This window comes from Cryptotermes secundus, unplaced genomic scaffold (genome assembly GCF_002891405.2).
Source record: "Cryptotermes secundus unplaced genomic scaffold, Csec_1.0 scaffold584, whole genome shotgun sequence".
Lineage (NCBI taxonomy): Eukaryota > Metazoa > Arthropoda > Insecta > Blattodea > Kalotermitidae > Cryptotermes > Cryptotermes secundus.
In genome coordinates, this window is record NW_019735468.1 from 714,668 (window position 1) to 722,661 (window position 7,994).

At 41.8% G+C, this 7,994-nt stretch overlaps 1 non-coding gene across 1 annotated transcript; it reads left to right on the forward strand.

Annotated features, from left to right (window-relative positions):
- Positions 1-6,572: 6,572 nt before the first annotated feature.
- Positions 6,573-6,691, forward strand: LOC111869396. The gene has a single exon (XR_002843661.1). It is a non-coding gene; the product is annotated as a 5S ribosomal RNA (ribosomal RNA).
- Positions 6,692-7,994: the final 1,303 nt, after the last annotated feature.

A 7,994-nucleotide genomic window follows, 5' to 3' on the forward strand; every position in this document is an offset into this window, starting at 1 on the left:
AAATATTCAGATTACGAAACTTGTCATGTACATGTTAAATAAAATAATCAAATTATCCCTTATAACTACTACCTATTTGTTACCTATTTGTTACATCACACTACACTACACTACATTACACTACATTAGAACGTGAGCATTCATGCCTCAGTCAATATTCTCGTTATTTAGGAAGCAAATGACTTTCAGACAAGTGCTTCCGAATGTAGTTTGTTTAATGGCCCTGACTTAATGAACTGCCACATAGTACAGACGCTCGAACGACCTCCACCCCCGAAAGCAAATATTTTCACGTGTGCCGTTTGTTATTCCAGCTGGAATCTCACATAGACTGAACAGGCTGGTAAACACTTCTGATTACCCATTCGCCTCACAACTGCTACGTCGTTCTGTAGCATCATTTATAATCAATTATAACAGAGGGTGCCTATTGTAACTGCAAATATATTAACACTGTTAAGTGATCGTCATGCAGTGCTGAAATAGAGCGCAATTAAAAGACAAACATACATAAGATATAAAACGAAGTGAATTTAAATCCTTAAACATCATCGAAATTTGTAGCGCAGTGAAAAAATTACCTAGACAATTTTAAGTACCCAGCTGAAGTAACGCGTGCTCTAAGCTCAGGTTAATTGAAATTAAATTTATCATCATTTGTTGATTTGTATAATTTTGGCGCAAACATTAGCAGAAACGAAAATTATACTTTAATTATTTCCTCTCCACTCATGACAGTTTGTTCAGCGTACTTACATTCTGAAGAGAGGGGAGAATCTTCGTCAAAATAATCAAGTATAAAATTGGACGGTTATATTTGGCTTGATTATCGTACCAACTTTTTCCCCTTGGCACTACAGCCCCAGTGGGCCTAGGCATACCTCCATGAACTTCTCCGTTCACTTCGGATTTCCTAGATCTTAGACATATGGTAGGACTCCTTGGGCGGGTGATCAGCTCGTCGCAAGGCCTCTACCTGTACACAAACACAGAAAAACGCACACACAAACTAAACATCCATGCCCTGAGTGGGATTCGAACCCAATATCCCATTTCCAAGCGAGCGAAGACAGTACATGCCTTAGACCGCTCGGCTACCGTGACCCGCTCGTACTAACTTTAGTGCGTAAAATAATTTATTTAACATAAGACCAATATTACATATGTGCATATACTTTCCTATTGCATTACTTCAGGGCTCTGTATTAAGTGGTACTAGTGTACTTACACCTCACAGGTTTTTTATATTAATGTATAGCAAAGAACTTTAAAAACATTGTCGTCTCTTTTCGATATGAGCGGATGCCATGTTTAGTAAAATTCTAAAAAAGTCCTGGTAACATTTTGTTACTGCTCACTTGATTTTACTCAAAATAAACTGTCCTATATACTTTCAGGTTTACATTAGGCGCGAGCCACACAGCAGGACCTGACGGCAAGGAATTTGATTGCCGCTGTGGTGCTTTCTAGGGTAAGTAAATTCTTTTTCATTTACTATATCGTACTTTAAAAACTGAACTAGAACTTGTTGGATTTGAGATTCTCGTGAAGAACTGTATCTCTGAGATATAACGCAGCGTATTTCAGGGAAAGTAAGCCGGCGTTTCGGAGGAAAATAACATCTCTATCTTGAAGGTAGAAGTGTAGGCCAAGCAAGAAACAAACATGAAGCAGGCAGCAATTAGCTTGCTACTATGGCAAGCAACTAAGGTACATGTATTGTTGTATCGTTGTTCATATCTTATTTGTTTTAATGATGCCCCTGTCGTTAAAATCATCAGGTTATGATGCAATCTGTAACAAATAATTTTCTTTATCTCTACATTCGCCAGTGTCTCTTGTCTATATAGTTTTATAGTTTCCAGTTTTTCCACCCACCCTCTCCGCGCCATAGCTCAAGCGGTTAGTCTCTGGCTTCCCACCGAGGCGGCCTGGGTTCCATCCCGGGTCTGGTCAAGTGGGATATGTGGTCGACAAAGTGGAGCTGGGGCGGGTTTTCTCCGAGTACTTCGGTTTCCCCTGCCAATCTTCATTCTACCAATTCTCCATCATCATAATCACTCGGGGCAGGCTACAATAGGCCAATTAGTAGCCGCCGTGCCGAATGGACCCAGTAGGACTCCACCTCCACCCCCCAACTAAGCGAATTAAAAAAAAAAAGAATTAATTTTCCACCCACCTTTCTATTTTTCTATTTCTGTGCCTGCCTTCCTACCTGATTACCCAACCAACCATTCATCCATCCATCCGTCCATCCATCCATCCATCCATCCCCATTCATCCATCCATCCATCCATCCATCCAACCATCCCTCCCTCCATCCATCCATCCATCCGTCCATCCATCCATCCATCCGTCCATCCATCCATCCATCCATCCATCCCTCCCTCCCTCCATCCATCCGTCCATCCATCCAACCATCCATCCATCCGTCCATCCATCCAACCATCCAACCATCCAACCATCCATCCATCCAACCATCCAACCATCCATCCAACCATCCCTCCCTCCATCCATCCAACCATCCATCCATCCGTCCATCCATCCATCCATCCATCCAACCATCCCTCCCTCCCTCCATCCATCCATCCATCCATCCATCCGTCCATCCATCCAACCATCCATCCATCCATCCATCCAACCATTCAACCATCCATCCATCCATCCATCCAACCATCCATCCATCCATCCATCCATCCATGCATCCATCCGTCCATACCGAGTTCAGTTTTGTAGCCCTTCTTACGCAAGACAGTTACAAAAGCTTAATGAGGTAGTGATGGAAACGTAACTCCAGGCAATGTAAAGTAGGCCCTACGTGTCCTCTCGTGCGTTACGTCTCATTCGTTGGACACAGCCTGTGTAGGCTCATGTGAGATACCGAAGCACAAGAACAAACTGCCGGCCACTTCCGCTACTTTAATACGAAGTCACGAGATCATGAATACCTAGTAACATTAAAACTTAACAGCAGGGCAAATAAAGCGCTTGTATATACAGGAGGGCGCATTACTGCCTGCAAACCTATCCCAGCTGTAATTGCAGCGTCCCGTCACCAATCAGACCGGAACAAGAAGCGACTTTACATGGCTACATTCAGTTTGAATGGCAAATTAAGCAAAACAAACAATAACTTCTTTCATAGCAGGCAAAATTTCTTTATAACACCGCGTTGTTAGACCAGAGATATGGAAAACAGACATACAGGCCTATGTTATTAATTAGAAATATATATAAAGTGAAGATTTCAACCCATATTTTTATCGTAGATCTCCTTTACAAGTGAAAATACGAAATGTGAAAGACGATGTTTTATTTCAATAATAACTGTAGTACTGAGTTAAAGCCATTACACGACTCGCTTGAAAAATGTATTCTCTCTTACAAATAGACCAGGAAGTGATAATTTACAGAGCATGGAGCCTATGCTGCACATGATCTCGAGAAGGACGGTTTTCTTGAAATAATTTGTTTTCAGTTTCTTAAATCAGAGAACCTAAAGACTATAGCGAAATCGCTAAGTGAACTGCATAGAACGGTAAGACAATAAATCAGCAGGCACCGTGCAATGATATTGGGAATTTGGTTCTCACACTAGCTCATTTCATTAGCTACAGTTTTTATCATTTTTGCTTGACACTTACTGTTATGGAACGGACTTCTAAGTATTTCCTTTTACAGTTGCTTAAGCTCAAGACAATTAATGCATAGTTCACTTTAGTATGAAAATTGCTCTTCTCAACGAACATACCAAAAAGTTGTCAGCATATCTGTCAACAATGGAAGGAGTCTGCCACGAAGAAATCAAGTCTCTGAAATCCGAAAAAGCTCCAATATCAAAATTAAATACCCGAATCAGGAAGACTAGGGACACGCGGTAGCGTAGGTGGTTGAGGCGCTTTGCTACTAGCAGGAAGGTCGCAGGTTCGATTCTCGCTGGAGTCATTGTTTTTCTTTTTTCAATTTACCTAATACTTCCAGCCGCACTATGGTCCTGTGGTTGACTCAGCCTCTAACAGAAATGAGTCCCAGGAATTTTCCTGGGGGTTAAAGGGCGGCTGGTCCCTAGAACTGACGACCTTACTTCCATCTGTGAGCCGATTGTCTAGATAGTGTGGGAGCCTCGACGTCTCACAACCCTATGGGTCTTCACGGCCTGTTACAGGGATAGTTTTACCTTTTATTGTCAAGGTGATATTTCTTTTATCAAAGGACTTATCCATTATTAATGTCTTCCTCCAACACCGAGATTCAACTAAACGTTTTTACTTCAGATTTTGGATCGCTTACAGCAAGCATTTCTGGAAGAAAGGTCTTGGCCGAACAAAGAAGCAGGCCAAAACTCTTTTGAACATCACAGATTTATTTACAAAATGGACATTGTCCTAAAATTCTGTAAATGTATTTTGTACGGGGGCGTTTGCCGTACGTGTCATGCCTAACGTATTATTAAAAATTATGTAGTTTAGAAAAACGGATCGAATTTTTAGAATACGAACATTTATATGCCCCTAAGTTTGGAAGCGACAGCTACTTGAGCCCAGTCGATGTCTCCGTGTACTTTCCTACAACTTGACCGCACGCAATTGCTTTTCTCATTTTCTGTGGGTGTGTGTATATATATATATATATATATATGGCACACGTGCCGCACAGAACATCAAAGGGCGTATATTCTGGCGTCAACTTAACGTGCAGGGATTTTATCAGGGTAGCGATACTGCTCTTGATGTGCTGTGGTAATTACATATCCAATATTAACTACCATGCGCGAAAAGAGAATGCTGACGCTGTTTGAGGACAAAGGGCAGAGGAGAGCATTTGAACCTAAGAGAGAGGAAGTCACTGGTGGGTTCAGAAAAACTGAATAATTAGGAGCTCCATAACCTGCACTCAGGAGCCGGGGTAGCGTAGTTGGTACAGCGACTGGCTACGGGCTGTACGACTGAGGGGTTGGAGTTCGAGTCCCGGTAGGGTCAAGAATTTTCACTTCGTCAAATCGTCCAGACCGGCTCTAGGGTCCACCCAATCCAATAGGTACCGGGGGCTCTTTCTGCGGGGGTAAAGCGGCCACGTGAAGCTGACCATTCACCTCCAGCTAGTACCGAGGTAAAGAAATATGGATCTATACATCCACTCCCCCGTACTCCTTCATGGCGTAGTGCTTAATTCGTTGTATACAGGTAAAACTTTACCTTAAACTGCACTCTTCAATATATACCGTTAGGATTGCCAAATTTAGAAAGTTGAAACGAATGAAGCAGGTGGTATACATGGGTGAAATATGGAATATAAAATGCACAGGAACCACCTGAGGGAATGAAGTGAAAGGATGGATAATATTAAAACAGATCTTAGAGAAATGGGGTGGCAGTATCAGCATGCAGATCACGTACAGTTGGCTTAGGATAGGACGCAGCGGTGGCCTGTCGCGAGAGTAGCGAGCATTACTCTGTGTGATAAATTACGGAAACAGACACTTACTCGTTAACGGTATTTTCTGGAATAGAACTGTTTGTCTTCTTGCTACACCAGAATTAATTAATGTCACTCCCTGCCAACAATTTGTCATATACAGCCGTATATTTTCCGGGATGTTTAAACTATTTGTTTGTCTGTATTCACACAAGTTTCGTACATGCAGTATGAAGTATGCAAAAGTTTTCTGCTGTTACTGAAGTCTGTTTTGTTTATTTGTTCATATTACCACATACACGTGTCCAAACCTGAAGTGTTTGAAGAGGCTTTCCTGAGTGCTGTTTCAAATAATACTGATTGTACGTAAATCCTAGCTTTAAAAAGACTGATATATCTGTGCACCAGAAATCTGTGATGGAGCATAATAGAGAGTAATAATAGGGTGGGCGCCGGTCAAGGTAGCCGAGCGGTCTAAGGCATGCACTGTCTTGGCTCTCTCGGAAGCCGGAATCGTGGGTTCGAATCCCACTCAGGGCATGGATGTTTGTGTGCGTTTTTCTGTATTTGTGTACAGGTAGAGGCCTTGCGACGAGCTGATCACCCGCCCAAGGAGTCCTATCGAATGTGTAAGATCTAGAAAAACCGAAGTGAACGGAGAAGTTCATGGAGGTAGGCCTAGGCCCACTGGGGCTGTAGTGCCAAGGGGGGAAAAAATAGGGTGGGTTCACACAAAATCACAAATTTTGTAAATTTTGTAAAAGGACAGATAATTAATTTTTACAGGAAGATGAGGTCTGTCCGACCATCCGTACAAACGCATAATACTACATTATTGAAATGCAGTATAACTGAATGGATTTCGAAAAAACTGGTATCGGTAATAACGAATTTAACACCACAGTATCTGTCCAATGTAGGCCTCAATCCATTCTATATCCCTACTTACTTACTTACTTATGGAGCTGAGCCCTTCTTGAGGAGAAGCCAAATCTTCATCTAGTCAAGAATTTCCCAGAATTTTATGGAAGCCGAAGGTTTATTACCGTGTTCACAAAAGCCCTCCACTGGACCCTATCCTGAGCCAGATCAATCCAATCCATACCATCCTATCTCTCTAAGATCTATTTTAATATTGTCTACCCACCTACGTCTACAGAAACGGCCATACCATGTTGAAAACACCGGTTCTCGTACGATCACCGAAGTTAAGCAGCATTGGGCGTGGTTAGTACTTGGATGGATGACCGTTTGGGAACATCAAGTGCTGTTGGTACTTCATTCTACATGAATAACAAATAAAAAATCCGTGCACGCTATAAAAGTTTCGTATATCATTAAGATCCAAAACCTTTGCGTGTAACCATTTCTGGCGTGACTAAAATTACGTAAATTCAAAGAAGTATGTGGAAAATATTTTGTCTTTGTGCATTATAATGGTTTTATTACTTATTAACTTTGTCTACAATGGGCTTTATGACTCGATAGTGTGTGCCTTCTGTGTTGCTGATCAGCCAAAAGTACATAAACCTCATTACCTTATGAATCGCTAGATGGTGCGACAGTCGCCATCCAACTTAATTGAAGAGATCTATTTGGAGGCAATCAGTGCCTTACTGATAGGGTAGAGTATACCCGTCAAATTGTATAGAAACCCGGGTTATTTAAGGACAGTATCTTGTTCTCTGAGATCAATGATATAAAGCTCGCGAGCCCGGGTGTCATCCTAGATCACGAGATGCGAAACTCTGAGATAGAAGGTTACCAAAACAAATTGCCGCTCAGTCTGCAAGCTCAGGAAGCAAAAACAAAAAACGGGTCACACAACCTGAACAGCAATTAACGGAAGGAGAAAATAAACAATGGACTACATTTGAGTACGGAAATTGCTTCTGACAGCATGTTTGCTCGCCTTGTCCTGCAGAATCCAATTATCGCGCTAATAATTTTACATCAATTGAAATTTGTAATGAAATCGGAAGATCTTTTGTAACGTGTTTGATTCATTCTTGTGTTATTTAACGTCCCTGTTTCAATGGTAGAAGTTGCATAATGTCTGAGTCTTGAATAATATGCAGGTCATAACTAGAATGAAGCGTTCATGGCAACTTTGAATATTCTATCCCTACTACAGACTCTGGTAGATAATACAGTTGATTAAATACGTTACTAGCATGTTATAGCGGAGATATTTAAAAGCAAACTCCGTGGATTTAGTCCGCAAGGGAACTATAACAACCGAGCGACAGCCGCTTGTCAGCGAAGTTAATGCCAACTTTAGCGGATAGAAGGTGTCGCGTGGTCAGTGCAACGAATCCCCATGGCCCTAAATTTCGGTTTTCTAGACCGGAGCCGCTATTTCCTTGAAATAACTCCTCAGTTATCCTCAAGAGGGTGAGTGAACCCCGTTCCAGACCCACTACTTCTCAGAAAATCTGATAGCAGTAGGAATCGATCCCGAGACCTCTGGATCTGTAGCAAGGAACTCTGACCACTAGACCTCGACTTCCTCCCTCCAAATATTACAGACCCATCATTCACCATTATCTTTGTACCCCATTCGAAGGTATAATAAATTA